Genomic DNA, 19,426 nt, shown 5'->3' on the forward strand with positions numbered 1-19,426 from the left:
GTAGACATACTTCCACACACTGTAGCACCATTTGTGAGAGAGGGAATAAGACACGATTTGAAAAAACAACTGAGAGGAAGCAGTACAAAGCCAGTCTGTAAGCATACTTATTTAAGAGAAGTAACAGTTTACAGTATTTATTTAAATACCCATCTAATAACCCCACATTTCTTTAATATACAGTTATTCCATGGCTGTATATAGTACGCGCAGTCAGGACAAACATTTAGCAACAACCTTTACCTAATGTCACTATGACGGAATCTCCACCCTGTCAGTTTGGGAAAATAATTTCTCGGATTACTCTGTTTAGTTCTGCTATTCTAGCTGTACGTAACAGTAGTTTTAGAAGCTTACATGAAAGCCCAGTGGCAAATACGGATATTTTACTCATATCACACAACATTTCTCTGTGTGACCACAGCCTTTGCCTCTCTCTTGGCTGTGAGCAAGGTCTTGATGAACTGGGGTCCCTCATCAAGGTTTTATGTACAATATCTATCAATTTCTAGAAGAGATTACTATCTTAGAAACCATTGTTTAAGGGTAGACAGACTTCATGGATTTATAGTCATACAAAAGGAACCATCATAATCTTTGTCCTCCTTTGGTTCTTACAACTAAGCCCTTGGGCATGAAAGGTAGGAACAGAGGAATTTTGAGATGTAAATCATGCCCAACGGCATAGGCTAAACTGCAGTAGCAGTATGATATGCTTGAAGGTTAGAACTTGCTTTAAATACATTAACTTTTTTGTTATTATTTATTAATCAATCACTTTTCACAGAAAGCAACAGAAAACTTGAAATTTTAGCTGTTCATTAAATAGAGAAAGGAAAAAAAAAAGATCCTTTTAAAACTCTCTCTGGAAAAGATCCCTAGCTGCCTGAAGGTTATAATATTTGTCTGAGAAAAGGTTTCTTTTATTTAATCCACATTCTACTGACCCAACCTATGCTCATACTGACAATTATGCAGCTGCTGTCTTCCTCTCATGCTCTTTAGTGGGATCTGTTACTCTTCCAATGAAAACTGTCACTGAAACAGGAAAAGGGGCCCTATGACCTCTGGATTTCTATGAGTTATGCGAAACCTAATTTGCTGCTCTGCCTGGATTGGAAGCAAGCTGTTGCTCTTGATTTTGCAACCTGATCTCTTTGGATGTGGCTGTTTCATCAGCTTCCCCTTCTTAACCATAGCCTTCTTGAAAAGTCTATTGATGATTAGTGAAAACCAGTATAAAAGAAAACAACGTTTTCCAAAATACGTTTTACTGGAACATCTCTGATCAGTTCTAGACAGATCATTTCTGAAAATGCAATCTGCAGCTTTGATTCCTGTGCAGCTTAGAAGAACTTCAATAGATAGTTTTCTGGGCCACTCTTGCATCGGGAAGGCTGAAGAAAACCTTCAAAGCTCCTTTGTAGCATCCATTTCAAGCATCCTCATAAATTCTCTTTAAGAAATAAATATGCTCAAGATACAATATTTCTCCATCTTATATACTCCAAGACAAAGCATATAAAAAAATAAAAGTAACTTTTAGCAGTGGAATTACAATGAAAATTGAATATTCAAGTAGTGAAAATATATTCAAATAATTTCAATTTACTGATAATTTCATAAATTTTTAGAATAATGTATTTTTAAAGATTATATTTAATTCTGCTGATTATAATGGAAGTGTTACCTACATAAATAATGGTTTTTCAATCAGTACTCAACAAACTCTGTGAATAAAAAAATATATATTTTAGTATAGTGTTAAAGGTTATGTTCAAGTTTACATATTTCTTAACCTAGACACCTCTCTGTCCTCAATTTATCACCTAAATCTTGCTGATCCTTCCCAGAAAACAGCTAAAGCAAACAGATTTTCTGTGCGGAGATACAACTTTGGTCCTCACCCAGTTTCAGTTATTGAAGCTTCCATTTCAGTAGGAACAGAACCTAGAGGGTCAGCGCTAAACCTGACATCTTAGTCTTCTCTGCCCACCTCACCTGGCTTTTTGTGTCCTCTCTTTTCCAAAGATTGAAGATCAAACATCTTTTTCACTTCCAAGACCTTTCATCAACATTTCTTAGTTCTGCTGGGGATTAAGAATCAGAACAACACACATTTCTAAAATATTTCGTATTGCATAAAACAGAAGGAGGATAAAAGGAATCATAAGATTCAGTAATGTATCATTCATTTTAAATGGAAATGGTCTCCTTCAAAATTTTATTTTTTTATCCCTAGACTTACTCTTTTTTAATGACAGAAAAGTAATGATAGTTTTAAAAACAGTTTTTTAAGAATATCTTCCCTGAGTTTAATAAAGTTGTTCAAAATACTTGCATCATTATTAGACTCAGCATTTAAAGAATTTAAATGAATCTTCAAAGTGCTCAGCTTATGAGATTTGCAAAATTAACTTTGTAATTACAGCATGCAACAAAATATAGTGCTGATAGGCATTTTCCAACTGAATGGAGTTCATTTCTAGCATTAAACATTATGTATCCTGTCTCAGATAATTTTGGCTTACCCGAATATGGGTTCTATAATAGAGACAGATTTCCCAGCTATTACTTCTAGAGAAAAATGTCAGAAACTACTCCACAGATTGCATATTGTCAACGTGCTCATTTTAATATCTACCTGGCTTTGAGAGTGAATTTTGAAGGACAGATCCTGTTTACACAAGCTGAAGCCTTTTTCTGTTTAAAAGCCCTGTTTGAAGGCTGCCAGGGTCATCTTCTCATCCCTCCAGTTTTGTCTGAAATAAAGAACCTTTGAAAATCTAACTTGCTGCACTGTAATTAGGAAACCTGGTTTTGCAATACATCAGGAACAATGTGTAATGGCTTTCTGATTTTAAAACAAAGCTTTTAATTCGGCACACAGTAATTTTATTTAGTCTGGGGTAACTGGCATTCTTTTACAGATGTGGCATTCTGACTGCTTGTAAAATGAGAAAGTCATTTAAATCTTGATAAGCAGGTGACTTAAGCAACGGTATATTCATTTGCCTTTCATATTACTCTTTACACACACAAACCTCATGCTAAATGCTGACAAGCCAAAAGAAAAAAAATAAATCACTGAACACGGATTAACAGTGGACGACCTTATCTACAGATATGGAGAATTCTCTTTACGTGTGGTATTTAGATCAAACTTGCAATAAGTCAAAACTAAGCACACTGGCTTCCTTCATCACTCACGTGGGCTGACCCTGCCCTTTGCAACATCTGTCATATATTCCACATATGTGAATCCATAAGTGGATACCTCTGAAACATGGCTTATAGACATTTCTTTAGCTGTTTCATTGTGTGACCAAACACACTTGCATAATCTACTTGCATGCTGTGATACGTAACGAGATGCCTGCTGAACAGTGTGTCTCTACAGTCTATTTCTGCAATGAGTAGATGCCCTTCCTGCAACTGCATGCATAACCAGTTATGGGGTAATTAGTTATTCTATTTTTTTTTTCATTTAGCTTTAAAAAATATGATTCTTTCATATGATCATATATCACCATAGTGATCACTTTTAGTTCAGTTCCTGAATCTAAACAACATGAGAAATCAAGTTTATAGTAACAAAGGTTATAGTAACAAAGAGGTATATTTATAGAGTACTAGATTTTTTGATAATAGTCTCTGTGTAGATTTTGCTGAATTGCCCTGTATCCTCAGGTACACTTATTAAGTCTCATCACCTCCCATTTAAATATTTCTTTAACCCGTAGAATTATGCTGAAGGTGGGCAGATTTGCATAAGGAGTTAAAAGCATAATTTTAACACAACAGTTTTAAAGAAGCATACCTATGGATAATAATATCCCGAATTAATATTCTTACCCTTAAGAGCCATATTTTTTAGTAGTGATATTGAAAAAAGTAACACAAGGCACCATAATTAGATTACATTTCAGAGTGATACACATTCACATGTTGGAGGAGAGGAAATATCTTTTTGCACACCAAATTAATTATATGAAGGAATTAAGGGGACAGAACATAACTGGAACCCTACAAATCTGTACAAAACTTTAGCATTGTATTAGTCCTTATCCCCAATTAAATAGTTCAGTGTAATAAAAGAAGGGTAGCATAACTGGAGTGCGATTTTCCGTGTTTCATTCTCATAATTTTAAAAGATGTTAGAGGTTTGGGAAGAGAGAAGAATTTAATACATACCACACGACCTGGAAACCTTTCAGTGCACACTGCAATTGCCCAGTTTGTCCCGTTCATATCTATTAATTGGTTTAACATGCATTATTAACAGTTCCTTATATGAGTACTTGTTTGCTGAGCTTCAGACACTGAGGACCTCTGGATCTATATGTTCACACCAGTGTTTTAACTCTGCTTAGATTTTAGCTAGCAGGCACAATAACTGAAATTCACATAACTAATTTGCCAACACCTTGGAAATCTTTTATCCTTTGTACTTTGCAATGAAAAGATGCATTGTATTGCTATTCCACTTCAAGTATTTCATGAAATATGCTTCTTCTGGATCCTGAAAAGATGTATTCCTGATACCATATGAAATAATTAACAACTTTTTGTTCAGCTGAAATTTATTATAATTACTATTTTCATTATATTAGCTCCTCTTACTATATTGCCTAAATTAACTATTGAGAGAGAAAAACAAACAAACAAACAAACAAAAAAAAAAAAAACATTGCAATGGAATTGTTTAATTAAAGTTGTTTGTTTTTATTTCATAGCATTAGTATTTTGAGAAAGGTTAGAAATAGAGAAATTCAGTAACTCACTATGCCATACCTAGTAGGTATGATCTCCACTGCAGCTTGTTTTTCTTTTCTGTCTGCAAATTAGCCCCCTCCCACATGGGAAATTGATTCTAATTTAACAGCACTAAAAGCCTCTTGATGTTCCTATCTGGACATCCTCCAGTCTTTGAAGGAATTATGTCCTGTGTATGGCTGATTTCCAGCTTCCTCCTTCTTTCTAAAACTATGATATCTTAAAAATACATTTCTATTTCTTCTAAGCTTTAGGAAAGCCAGCAGATAATTAGCTATCACTTCCTTTGATGCTATTTTTTTTGTTCTTTATCTTAGTCCACATTCAAATTCAAAAATAGAAACAATCTTGAAAAAATATACTTATTTTTTGTGTGACATATAGGAAAATGGAAAGACAAAGCTCTCCATATTTTATCTACTTACAAAGTAAAATATAATTTGTGCAATACCTCAGTAATCCTCATGATAGTTTCTATTCTTGCATTATGTAAGATAGATAAATGTGATCTGCAAATAATGCAACATTTTTCAGTAGATTGAACTGATTATAAAATAAAAATTATTAAAAATTCCTCAAATTTCAACTAAAGCCTTTCATGGTCTGTTCAATGTCATCAGACTTTTCCATTTTAAACTTACATGTCCAGACAAACACCCTTTATTCAATCAAGTACCTATAAGCCTGAGAGCACATAAATCTGTGACTAAATTAACCTTGGAAAGATCTCCACTAGTTTGATGGGTTTTAATCAATTGAATGGTTGATGCACTGTCTATTTTTTCTCTGACCTAGAAATGTAAATATTATAATATTTTAAGAACTATTGTGTGATAGATCTTAAAGTACAAAAGAAAAGAAGGAAAGAAGGTCTGAGGTCTTTTTTTTTTTTTTTTTTTTAAAAAACTTCACCCAAAGGTGTTTCTTAAGTACATATAATTTCATGGCCTAAGAGGATCTGGATCAGATTAGGAATCTGATATGCAGTTACCAATTAACACATACGCCACCTTCAAAATGCTTGTTTCAGCCATTACTGAATATAAGAGTTTCATGAATGAAAACTCAAAATAAAGGTAGATACTCCAGATACTTATTGTAAAAAAAGGACTATTCCTATGGAGGAGATACCAGAACAGATTTCACTGACCTAGGTAAAATCTGAATAGTTAAAATAGCTGGACAAAGTCTGTCACAGTATAAAAGCTACTGGTAATACTATGAGATAATCAAAGAGGAAAATATCCATTGTTACCCAGATGAAAGTTAGTTCTCATCTGTCTAGATTTGATGCTTCCCAAGATTAAACATACTTTATTGTCAGTTCTCAGACTCTTTAATTTACTTGAGAAAAACAGCAGGGACATGAAAACTGTGGATAAGTAGAATTAAAATTTTCAGTCTCTAGCACATCCACCCTACAGCCAGGTAGAATTGTACAGGTGTTTATCTCTGCCACCCAGGAATTTGACTCTACAACTGCCGAGTGTTCTCAGACTCTTCCCCGATTTTCCCCAAACAATTTGGCTTACAGTGAATTCCAAGTGTTTTCTTTTCTTTTTCTTTTTCTTCTTCTTCTCCTCCTTCTCCTCTACCCCCAAATTACTATTTCACTGATTTACTATCAAAGGGTACGTTACTATATATAGGTAGTAACTCCTTGAATTATTTCTGCAATACTAGAATCATAGTAAAATAGAAATAAGAACCTCAAAAAGCATGTAGGCTAATCAACATCACAAAATGATAAAAAATAACTGATTAGTCTCTGATGTATGTCAGTGACAAGAACTATTTATTGTTGGTAACAAAGGAACTAAAATCTTGTCAATAAATATTTATATATATTTTTGTGGCAAATAAGATCTGACTAACTACAGTTTAGCGTTTTTTGTAGGTTGGAGCAATAAAATTATTCTGGCTTTTTTGTTTGTTTTATTCCCTCAGACAGAATGTTTCCATCTTTCAATGTTTGCCTTTCCCCCCCCCCTAAAATTACTCACAAGACCAGTTATATTTTCATGGTCAAAATTCTTTCAGAGCCAAAAATATGCAATAGCTAAACATAGTACAGTTCCACTTTCAAACAAGGAACTCATTTAGGACCTTTCTTAGTTATCTGAATTTTAAGATTAATTTAATAGCTTTCTAGGCACTAGTTTGACAATGCAGTATTTCAAGGTTGTGTTTTTTTTCTGTATGCATACAGCATCTTGTATGTATAGCATAGCCAATGATGATGCAAGGAAGACTGTTTAACATTAAAAAATAAAGAGAAAAAAATGCATTGTATCTTTGTATAATTAATACAGGATTGAGCAGATGATTTACAGTGATAGAAAAAGATTAAGCTTCATGTCAAACAAATATGCAAGACATCAAATAATCAAGGGTGCTCTTTCTCCCCTCCTTTTATGCTCAAACTTTTTTCTTAATGTGATTAAATGTCAGTCTCCTGTCAAGTAGCTTGCTCTGTTTGGCAGAATCCTGGTTCATCCCTGATACAAGCAATAACGTCCAGGTCATGGGTTGCTCCCAGTCATAAATCATTAAGGCTGGAACAGACCTTCAAGATCATCTGGTCCAACCGTCCCCCTACCGCCAATATCACCTGCTAAACCATGTCCCTAAGCACCATGTCCAGCCTTTCCTTTGATAACCCCAGGGACAGTGACTCCAACAACTGAAGCAACTCCAACGGGGGAGCAACCCATTCCAATGCCTGACTGCTCTTTCCAAGAAGAAATGTCTCATAATTTCCAACCTGAACCTCCACTGGTGCATCTTGAGGCCATTCCCTCTAGTCCTATCACTAGTTACCTGCGAGAAGAGGCTGACCCCAAGCTCCCCACAACTTCCTTTCAGATAGTTGTAGAGTGCAATACGGTCTCCCCTGGGCCTCCTCTTCTCCAAATGTACACTCATGTCCTGTCCTATCAATGCAATGACCAGACCAGTTCAAATCACTTGGAAAAATTCCACCCAACTTACAAAAGATACCACATTGAATGAATTATGTAGAGCACAAGTAACACACAAGTAAAGGAATCATGCTTCCAAGGTGGATTGACATATTCAAAAAGTTTTGAATGCCTCCATAAGGAACCACACTTACAAAGCCTTACAGTCATAAAGTGTCCTCAACTTAGGACTCTGGTACCACAGAAAACTCTTTGCACCTCTTTCAATTCTGATGCCTTGCTACACATTTCTACATGGTGTGGGGAACATGTATTGCATTTAGTGACCTATGGAACCTCAAAGCAAGTTTTTTATACTTTCTCCAAATTCTCTTTGTTCTTCTAATATGATTTATATAACAGCTTTCTGCACTGTGTTACAACCTCTGTGCATTCTCTCTCTGTTTTTTTTTGTTTTTTTTTTTTTACGTTTCTTTTGACACCACCGAGTAGTCCATTGCCTTTGTTAGAGACCTTCTGTATAAAGATAGTTTTTGAACATTTTCTGTGTGAGCTTGCACAAATCTCTGATGAAAGATGCACCAGAGCTGGATCTGCTCGGACAGTGAAAGAGCAGATGGCAACTGCACTCACCATCTTCCTATGCCAGAGTGGCATCTGCTTGTGGGTGAGAGTTTGCTACTAGAAAATGCATAGAGGGGACAAACTTATCCTGTAGTGACACTAAATGATGCTCAAAGAAGTGTTGCAGTTCTGAAGCTATAAGCTTCCCAGTATTCAGAAAATGGTAGTAAAGAAATGTGTTATGATTATGGATGTATTCATATTGAGACCTATAAGATTATAGAAGACATGCGATAAATAAATAAAATTAAAAAAAAAAAAATCTAGGCCAATTTGCTGGTCAGTCAAAAGGCTTGCTGTGTTCAGTGCACTGAATGGTGGAAATACATTGTTAGAGTCTCTTAATCTTCTCTCCATAAAAATACATGGACATGGAATGTATTTTTAAGGGAAAGCTTAGCTGCAAGCAGTAGCAAGCATATTATGACACTAGTGGCAAAGATCAGGACACAGCATTTCTTCAAACAGCTTAGAGTCTAGTCTGTAAAGCAGCCAAAGAGAGGGTGCCTTTAATAGAATATCAATTGAAAGTTTCCTATCGGAGAGGGAAGAGACTGTGCAGTAGTTCAAAGGACATCACATGAGATAATATTTAGACTGTTCGACATAAATGCAAAATCTGCAAGAGATGCCTATCTTTAAGTGGACAAGGCAAAGTCATTCAGGGAAAAGCACTATTTCTTTCCTATATTGCCCAGTAAGTACAGCATGAACTCGATTTATTCTGAACTTCAGAAATTTGACTTGAAAACAAAAACATGACAGTCTGCACTTAGCAATTTATATGCCTTTCTTTATAAAAGTATGGTTTTCAGCACCTCATGGTAGTTTTGTGTATTTCATATCGTTCATGTAAAAATAATCAAAAATTTAAAACGAAAACATTTGTTTCTGAAAAACAAGCCAGAAATAGCAAAGAAGAAGCAAAGAAGAATCTGAATCAATCAAAACAAAGAAAAATATAATATATGTAATATAAAGTCTTAACTTTAAACTTTAGTAAAGTAGAGAAATCCAGATATGTAATGAAACGTATGTGTTTGCAAGCCTCTAAATACACTACAGGTCATCTGTATACATGTAAATGGTCCTGTAGTCTGTACATACCTGTGTCAACATGCTCTTGTATTTAACACATACAGCTAGGGGAATTTACTCCTCATTTCATTAGCTCTTTCAAGTCTTTCATATTACTGAAAAGCATTAGAGCTGCCACTGTTGTTTGAACATATTTCTATATGATTGAGACTGCTGGTAGAACAAATATGCTCTCAGTGATGCAAATCTATGTTTTCCAGATGGATAATTGGAAGGACTCACTCCTTGTGTTTTAAAACAGTGTCTGACATGCCATATTTATTTATTTTTTAAATGGGGAGTAGAGGATATTACTTTGCATTTATTTTTATTTATTTGAAATAGCAGGAACCTACAGTTCTGACCACCAAAGAAATAAACTTCAGAGTTCAGAAACCAGCTCCAGGGTAACCTGATAACATCTACAGGAAAAAATCAGACACAGTTTCATATTGGGGCTGTGCCAAATCACGCATATTGCAAGTACACTAATTCATCATTACAGAAAAGCCCTAACTACTGGTGGAAAGAAGTGATATGACAAACCCAGAGACCATTAGCTCCAAAGAATTCTCTGGAGCAATGACAACTTTACCAGATGCTTCTCTATCCTCATATTTTACAACTTGGCAAAAGAAAAGCAGCTTGCTCTCATCAATTTCCATGGGGAAAGAAAAAAAAAAAAAAAAAAAAAGGAAAGAAAATAGTCCTACTGGATGGAAGCAATCTCATTTGCAATGTTAAGTTCCTTCCACTAAAACAACAATTTCAGCAAAATTACCATATCAATGATTTTGACCTAGGAACTAAATTTCCACCAATAATAAACTTTTAAAATTTCAGGCCAAATACTTCTGTCCAGGCTCATTCAATTCAAGAGGTTAATGGGTTCTTCCTATTCCTTACCTGAATGCATGCTAAACAGCTTAGTTTATATTTATATGCTTATTTTAATTGTACTCTTAAAACAAAGTAGTAGGTATCTCTAAACACTGGTGACAGATAAAAAATCTTATCTGCTAATGTTGAGGAATGCCTGCTGTGGCCTGTCATAAATATGAGGACTTCAGAGAAGAAAGGTAAAACTTTTTACAAGATGATTTCTTTATCTCTCTCTCTCTATATATAGATATTGTTTCTCTACTTGTGTAGTAGCCCAACTATTTATCAAGGAAGGGGAATCAGGTCTCACAAGGCATGCTTTATTTGACTACTGTTACTGCTGTTTAGGACTTCAAAGGCATTTAACCTCCAACCCTACCTATGCCACTTAGGTTTCATAAGACATCTGCATAACAGCTGACCTGTTAAGTCACAGCTGCCTCTGGAAAGTCACAGCCATAAACTATTTGAAAAAGTAGCTTCTATATTGACTATTTATTTGAAATAGAATGACGTTACTGTTCTAATGACAATGAAGAATCTCAAAATCTTTGTATGTGAAAAGATTTAGATCTTTCGAGAGAGCAACAGTGTTCTTTTCCGCTGCATAGCTTCAAAGTAAATCTTTGCAGTTTAATAGTTCAAGGGTGCTATTTAAGCAATTTCCCTCATGTGAACAAAAAGTAGTACTCTAACTCAATTCCTGTTTTTTTCTGCAATAATATGATGTTTCATTTTAACTTAATAAAAGAAATGGTTCTCATGGGGTACAGAATTTATATACGCTGCCTGATAGCACTTAAATACAGAACATAGGACAGTATGTTGCAGATTATTAGCAGGTCTAACATAAATATAAAGAATAGTACTGTAACTACCATAGCGATATTAGTGATATTTATTTAGCCAGATCTTTACCAGCTCTTTTTTGTCTTTTTCCCAATTTCAACATCCTGTCTTGATCATTGCTTGGGCCACTGACAATAGCAATATTTTACATGAAAATGAAGTGCTGTCAACTACTTTTTCTAAGTCAGTTGCTTTTCCCTCACACTGATTTCAATTAACTGGGAATTAAAAAACCTCATATGTTATCAGGAACCTCAGAATTTCCTGTTTGTTTCAAGCTAAGACTTGTGAATTCCATCTCTTAGGAGCTTTGGTTTTGTTTATTCTTTAGTCATCACTGAACATCTCATTTTTTTTCTTAGCAGTATGCACAGAGCAAAAGAAGGGGAAAACAGTAGCTGAAATCCCCAAGGAAAAGAAAGCAGTTAGAGTTGTGTCATTCTGGATACCAGAACACCCAGAAATGTTAAAAGGAGTTGTTAGATTTGCACATCTCTAATTAACTGATTGTAATGATCTGTGTGGCAGGAAGAAAGTTAAATCATAAAACCATTGTTATTTTTAAGGATTTTTACTGAGGTAGGGAAAGAGGAGTGAAAAACATTTTTAGTGGATTTCATCAAATGTTTGAAATTTACAGAATGTCTTGCACATACACCTATCTTTTCCATAAAGTACACTGTCTTGGCAATGCAACTGTAAGGTTTCCCTTGCCCAGATCACTTGTTAAGATAACTACCTTCCCCGCCTCTGCTTAGCAATTAGAAGTCAGACAACAGGAGGAAACACCTTTGTTCAGCTTGAAGATCTCTTCTAGCAAGGTTTCAGCTCTTAAGGTGCACTTCCAGAGACAATCTACTGGAGTTGCTTTGCCAGTGCTAAGGCATTTTCTTGTGGTTTCTTGTTGTACCCTTTCTGTTTCTCTGTAAGTGTTCAACAGTAACAACAAAATAAACAAGCCTGGTAAATACACACCCTACAAACATACTTCTTTTCAGGCTGGAGATACTGGTAGACCTGCTGTGAATGTTGAGAAGAACTCATAACTTCAGTTCTGTGGGGAAAATGGAAATTAATGAAAAAGATTTTTATTTCTTTCTTTCTTCCTCATTTTAGGAAAAGACTTAAAAATCTAATAATTAAATAATTGCCAGAAAACTCATAAAGCAGCAGATTGAAGGTCTGGCTAAGGCACTTAGCTGCTTACTAAAAAAAAGCACGTACTTGATACACAGCTGAAGTATATGGTAGACACCCTTTAACACATTTCAACAGAGCATGCATTCTTCAGACACAGCATTTCTTGGAGCTGCTAGCTTTCCATGCTAAACTTAGTGCTTCCAGTAATTTCAAGACTTTACCAAACCCATAACTCTAGTCCTCAAAAAAAGGAAGACAAAACTTTGCCCTGAATGGAACTGGCAGAGGTGACAAGTGCTTCAGTACCTTGCTCCACATTCCCTTGTGCTAGACAGGCATCACCCCAATATTATACACACAGCAGTGTGGGGAGCCCTGCTGAGGCCAACCACCCAAGCACCAGACTCAGCTCAGCCCTACAAATGCAGTTCTGCCCTTTTTAATATACATCTTCTTCCCTGTGTAATAATAGGTACCATCATTCCGTTTTATTTTAATCTAAAAAGCCTTTCTAGTGATTCAGGAGACTAACCCACACTATTACACCACCTCACCAGAGGCTGGTTTCCCTCCTATTGAAGTCAATAGCAAAATTCTTATAATGAAAAGAGAAACTGACTGCAGATGAACATTAACCATATCCTTTCACCATTTTTCTCTGCCTAATGGAGTATATTAAAGCTTCTCTACATAACTTCTGAATAATACTGTATGCAATTTCATTATTGAAGTTTCACTTAATTTAATTCTGCTTTGAGGTTTCTGGTTAAAAATAAAATATGATTAATGCTTACAAAAGAGAATGAGAAAACTGGGTGTGAGGGAAGTTAAGAATTCTGATAATGGCCACAGTTTCTGGGTAAATTGCTTCAGTAATTTTCATAGTAAAATACACTAATGTTACCCTTGCTTATTGCAGCTCCCTACCCTATAAAGTCAGTATTCTTCCCAGTGATTCTTTTTTAAATTGATTACTGTGGCATTTGGTTGCTTAATCTAACATACTGACAAAACCATATTTTTCCCTGAAGGTCATTAATGATTGTATACAACTGAAAGAATGTGAACACCTCATTGTAGGCATATATCTTTCCCAGAACATGAATGAATTTCGGTTTTGAAGCACAGAGAATTATTGGATCTCTCTCTATCTGTTAGATCTGAGCTTTCAAGAGAAGAAAGAAGAGGCAAGACTACTGTGAAGCACTCCAAATCCAGTCTTAAGATATTTTAAGGATGCCAAACATTTAATGACACTATTAGAATATGTTTCCAACAGTGATTTGAAAAATCTACTTATGCTGTTTTGGATATTTTGATATGAGATCTAGTCTGTGTTTCCAAAAGCTGAGTTTTGTAAACTCCTGATCTTCTTCTTGGACCATAAAGGCTCCAAGAAGAGAAGCCTTTCAATCAGTGTAAACCTATTAGGATAATAAAAGATTCATTATGGAAAGAAATTTGATCAAATAGGGGTAAAAGTCAGAGGCTGAGGCTTTCTTATGCCATTCATGCCCTACCTTTTCAACATTTGGATTTAGCTGGATTTTTTTTCCTCATAAGATGCACATGCTTTTAGAGCCTATCTACCTATTGCAGTAAAGTATTATATCTTGTATATAATAATATAGTATATGTGATAAAATATGACAAGCACAGTAGATGTAGCATGATAAAGTAGAAAAATTAACTGTTAATCAAACAGAAGTGTCTTGGCTACATACCAAGCTATCATCTTTATTAATTATTATTAATAATTATTGTTATTATACAAGATCCATAATACCTTTCCCAGTAGTGTTACCTACATAGTACTTGAGTATAATGAAGCAATTTGGAATTCACAAAGAGTGGGGTCATCCTACAATTAAGGATGCAGATGATCACATTTTCCAATGGGTTTTGTTAAATCACACTTGGCCAAGACATTAAAGGCAATTATGGCATTAAGCTTTTATGGGTTTAAAAGAGGATCATTTTAGATAAATAAATGTACATTATAATAGATGCTTTTTAAAAACTGAAACTCATGCCACAGATGATCTTAAACAAAATTTCTGAATTCCAAATATCAAGAGAAATTTGAATCTGCCTGCTAAGTTCCTAAACTTCACCGATAAATTTAAACTAATCCTTATTAACTAGAGAGAACCAAACAAATGTGGCCCCTTTCCTAAGAATTATGTAAGCCAGCCCCTGATCCAGAAAATAATCACCTTTGAGCATAATAAGTATTTCTATTGAAGTCAACAGAAATTCTCATAAAAGTAAAATATTAACTTAAGCATGTGTTTAGGTCTTGTGAATAATTTGATCTTTATTTTTTTTATTTGAAACTGATCTTGAATATAAAAAGCCATAATGATAAATTATTAAAAAGAAGTCAGCAAATAACTTACTTTACTTGCTGCAGCTGCAGGTTAAGAAATCCGATCTGAATCTGTTACTACTCTTAGACAATAGGGAAATTCAGAGTAAGATCTTAGTTGTGACTAGTGGGGCCAGGTGTCCTATTATTGTGCTTTGCTAAATCTCCGCAGCTATAAAGTGAATCTACTTTTTATGGTCATGAATAAAATGTAAATATTATTATTAATGATAGAAGTATATGAGATTCTCAAATAATAATGTAGAGATACTAAAAAAAAAAGTGTGCACAAAAAAGGCAAAACTCTCATATACAGTGGATTAATCTCCTTCCCACTCAATACAGGCTTTTATTTTTCAACTGAAATAGGTATGCTCCCAAGTAAGAAATTTTTCTCTCTGAAATGAAAAGGAAATGGTGAAAAAAGGAAGACCTGATGAAAACACCTACTCCTAATCATAAAGATTTTGGGTTAGTATACAGGATGGTTAGCAAACGGAAAATCATTTCATTTAAAAATACTGTTTCTGGAGTAGCAAACTGAACTTTTTTTTTTATGAAGAGCACAAACATCATTTGAAATGTTATCACTGAGTCTCACCAGTGCAAGACAGGCCTTTCAGTTAGTTATCACCCTAAAAATTGAAGGATGTGATAGAGACAATTATGAAATCTTATAAATTCCTATAAGAATTGAGCTATTCAGTAAATAACTTACAATCACAGTGACAATACTGCAGCTAGCTACAAGCAGAGTCTCTGGAAAAGAGTTTAAACACTCCTGAGAAGAGAGGAATGTGGAACTAGTTATATACTCCCTCCCTCAGCTTGAAAGATATGCTGCAACATATTGCAAAATGCCAAAGTACATGTTGCTTGCCCAGGCACTGATGAGAGCGTGAAGGATGGATTAGAGCCATTACCAGTCCTTCACTTTTTAAAAAGTCATGTCTTCCAATAGAGAACTAAGGTAGTTATAGACATCACTGTTAAACGTAACTTCTGTACTATTTGTTTCTCTTTAAAAAAAAAATAATAATAATAAAAAAATCCAAATCAGCAAGAAAAGTTACAGTAATTCAGTAATTCAGTAATTTAACTTTTCTCTAAATATTGCAAATAGTCTGTAATCATAATTCTCACTTAAGTGAGATGCTAATGAAAAATACTTAGATCAAAATGTTTAAGAATAAAATGAAGAATAATGGTATAAATTTTACAGGCGTTGAGAGAGAGTAGACATTGCTTTCCATTTACAAAGCTCAATACACTAAAAAAAAAAAAAAAGAAAGGAAAATAAAAGCATACTGCCTGTCTGTCCATCAAAGTTTATTTAAACTCTTGATATTTAGGTAAATTTTCAGGTTGTCGTTTAACACAGAATGTGTTTCTTGTGTTTATCATCAGCCAAGGACAAGATTCTGAAGCAGTCTGAAGAATTCAATAAGAACTACAAAGTGTAAAGCGGGATTTAGTTTATGTGGTATATGTGATCAAGTCCTGAATGCTCTGTAGAACTATTTTCTTCCCCTCCAGTCTTCAGTTGATGTAATGGGTACTGGACGCAAATCTTAGACCTTCAAATAAGACTTGGATTTAGAAACTATAGAAAAACTATATTTAGAAAACTATATGTGAAAAAAACAGAATGGGAGCTATTAGTGTAGTTAGATTTCAGCAGTCATCTCTAGCAACTAAAAGAATAATTTTCATTAGTCTTCTTACCCTATTGCACGAAGCAACAGGTGAAAGACTTCTTCCCACTAACTGAGGCAGAATATAGCCCTATTAGTAACTGATGTGCTATAGCAAAATGTGAATCAACCTCTGTCTTTCTCACATTAGCTTCCCTTTCTCTATTGGTAAGTACAAACACCTCATGTACTCTCAGAAACATCTGTTCATCCTCTAATGAGGAAGGAGGCAACACTAATTTTATAGGCACAATTCCATTAAAAATTTGATCTGTTTTCCAACCCACACCCTTGTAGTACATTACCAATCCTTCTCTTACAGTTTGCACTTACAATACTAAAAATACCACCCACTAGCTTCTGGATTAGCCTGCTTACAAAGTTCCTTGACTGTACTTCTTAAAAAAATAAATAAATAAAAAGACATTTGGAGTTGAGAAAGTTGAGAAAGCAAGGATTCTCATTGGAGATAAACTTTCCTCTTGCTTTTGGGTTGCTACCAGGAAATCTGCAAGCCTCTTGATACCAGACCTACCTTCCCCTTTTCCTCCTTTTTTAATATTATTGTCTCTTTTTTAATTATAGTGGCACCAAGAGACCCCAAATGCAATCAATGACTCATTCTGCCAGTCTCTGTGAAGACATATGGTATGAGACAGTCTTTGCCCTGAAGAGCTTACAGTTTAAATAGGCAAGACAATAATGAGACACATTAGCATTGTTATCATCATCTCCCAGGTGGGACATTGAGTCACAAAGATGAAAAGCAACATGTTCAAAATCACATGTCTACACCATACGGTGAAGGATGCTTTGGTCCTCTGAGTTAACAAATGTTTAAGCTGATAAATTGACACTGTGGAAAGGAATGCTGACTTTGGGTTCAGAATGTCTACAGACTGAAACTGCACCACCATGGCCAAGACAACAAACCCTGAAAGGAAGCATTGCATTAAGTGCTTTTATGGTACAACCAAGTCAGACCACCACACTTTAATTTCTGTTCAGACTGGGAGAGAGTAGACTCATTGCAAAGGTGCCCATGAAAAGTCCATAATGCAGAAATGCAGATTCTTCAACACATGATCAAAAAAATTTCTTTAAAGCCCATCTTCCTTTCTTTACTCAGGCCTTTTATCCCCCAAAATGAGAAGTTGGTCATGGTTACAGATTTACTTTCTTGGCAATTCTGTTGAGCTGGACTCCAAAGCATGGGTAGAAAATCCTCATGTTTTCACAGCAGTAAAGATCTGAAAATGAAGCCAAGGGGTACATGGTACATCAGTTTTCTAGTGTAAATTTGGGAAAACTGTTTAAAATGAATTGTATTGGAAATACACAAAAAATAATACAGTAAGCTAAAGAGCAAGATATGACAGGATATAGTTTTAGTTCCTCTGAAGAAAATAAAGTTTCTGAAATGAATTTATTTCAAAAATGTTACACCAGAAATTAGAGATTTAATTTCTCTTTTTGAATTGAAGTTACACAAAGTAGATATTTAAATGAATATTCAGTGTTATTCATAAGTTTAGACAATGAACTCAGTATCCTGAACCACTGAATACTGAGTTATGTTATTTATATTAGCCTCTTTGGGAAAATCTATCATATTTTTATTTCATCTGTTAATAACATACAATTTTATTTCTTTTATCAAGAGATTTATCAAGAGTTCTGAGCTTAGCACAAATTTAAATATTTTTTCAAATCTAGTGAGACAATATAATTTGCCACAGTCTACTTATACATGTCTTCTTTTTCCTGATAACCTATCAGCCTGTATGCTATCTAGCAAACTTTTGTTATCATTTGGAATATTTTTCATTATAATTCTGAAGAACAAGAATATTTTCATAAAATCTTTAGGAGTTATGAAATAGGTTCCACCCCTCCCCATCCCCTCAAAATTGCACTTACTGTGCCACTTTTATTATGCTTAATGTTTTTCATTTTCAGTTACATATTCTGTATTTTTTTCTTATTAAAAAAAAATGAAGAAACTGTAGAGCGTATAGGCTACTGCTTGTATTATCAAACAAGTAGAGTGAAGATCCTATAGTATTACTTGCAATTTATCTTCAATTTCTCTCTCCATTCAACATTTTCATGAGAAAATTTTACCTTCCAAGATGGTAAAGATAATACTTTCTTTTTTAAAATCTGTTTATTTCTCAAGCACATGTGCAAAGTTTTCACATATTCAAAGATCTCTTACGTAAAGCAAAATTCTGTACAGCTAGTCTTCAAAAGGAAAATAGAATAAGCAAAAGTTTCTTTGAAGGCTTAGTTTTCCTGCCAAAGCAAAATAAAGGATTTAAAAAGAGATCTCCTGGACAAGGTCCATGCCATACCATACAAGTTAATTGTAAAGTCATCTATATTCATCGTAACAACAATTATTTTTCAACACTGCCCTTCTGTGTTACAACTTTTGGTAGCACCTCTTGATGGTATAAAATGAAAGTTAATTTGAAGTATTTCATATTAAATTTGTTACCTGTTATACCTCATCTATAAAATCATTAATTTCCATAATTAAAAAGAGTACCACTGTCTAACATAAAGACTTCCTTGCACTTAGTTACTTGAAGCAGTAGCTAAGTGTTAGCTCATTAATGAATAAAAGTTTGTGTGGGATTGAAGATGATACCCTCTTTTCCAGATGTGAAGTTTAAAGGAAAAATATTTGATTTCTAATCCAAGCACACTGAAATGAACATAAAAAATATTCAATTTTGTTTGCTAAGCTTTATTGTATCTACTGATCTAGTAAATCTGCAGATTGCGCAGAATGGCTACAACTTCCAGAGTTCACTTATCACATATATGTATACTCAGTGATCTACTGAAAGGTTATGTAGGAACATACAAGAGAATATGGGTGCTCTGAATCAATTAAAATTGGCCTGAGAAGTGTTGTTCATACTAATCAGTTGTGATAAAGACTTCTCTCACATAAGAAATTTTCCCATGCCCTTTTATTAAGACTTTTACATTCATTGGGTATTCGCATTATCTCCAGAATCATTTGCATATCTATCTAATATTTAAGGAGGTATACGATGGCCTCTAGTGGTGCATACCAGCATAAA

At 34.5% G+C, this 19,426-nt stretch overlaps 1 long non-coding RNA gene across 1 annotated transcript in view; it reads right to left on the minus strand.

The window, feature by feature from the left end:
- Positions 1-14,241: 14,241 nt before the first annotated feature.
- Positions 14,242-19,426, minus strand: part of LOC137855984 (uncharacterized) — a 63,025-nt gene continuing 57,840 nt past the window's right edge. Inside the window, exons 2-3 of the long non-coding RNA XR_011096119.1 lie at positions 17,500-17,581; positions 14,242-16,240 (exon numbers count right to left, since the gene is read on the minus strand). This is a non-coding gene — a long non-coding RNA (uncharacterized lncRNA). The remainder of the gene's footprint in view (positions 16,241-17,499; positions 17,582-19,426) is intronic.

The sequence above is a fragment of the Anas acuta genome, chromosome 4, assembly GCF_963932015.1.
Source record: "Anas acuta chromosome 4, bAnaAcu1.1, whole genome shotgun sequence".
NCBI lineage: Eukaryota > Metazoa > Chordata > Aves > Anseriformes > Anatidae > Anas > Anas acuta.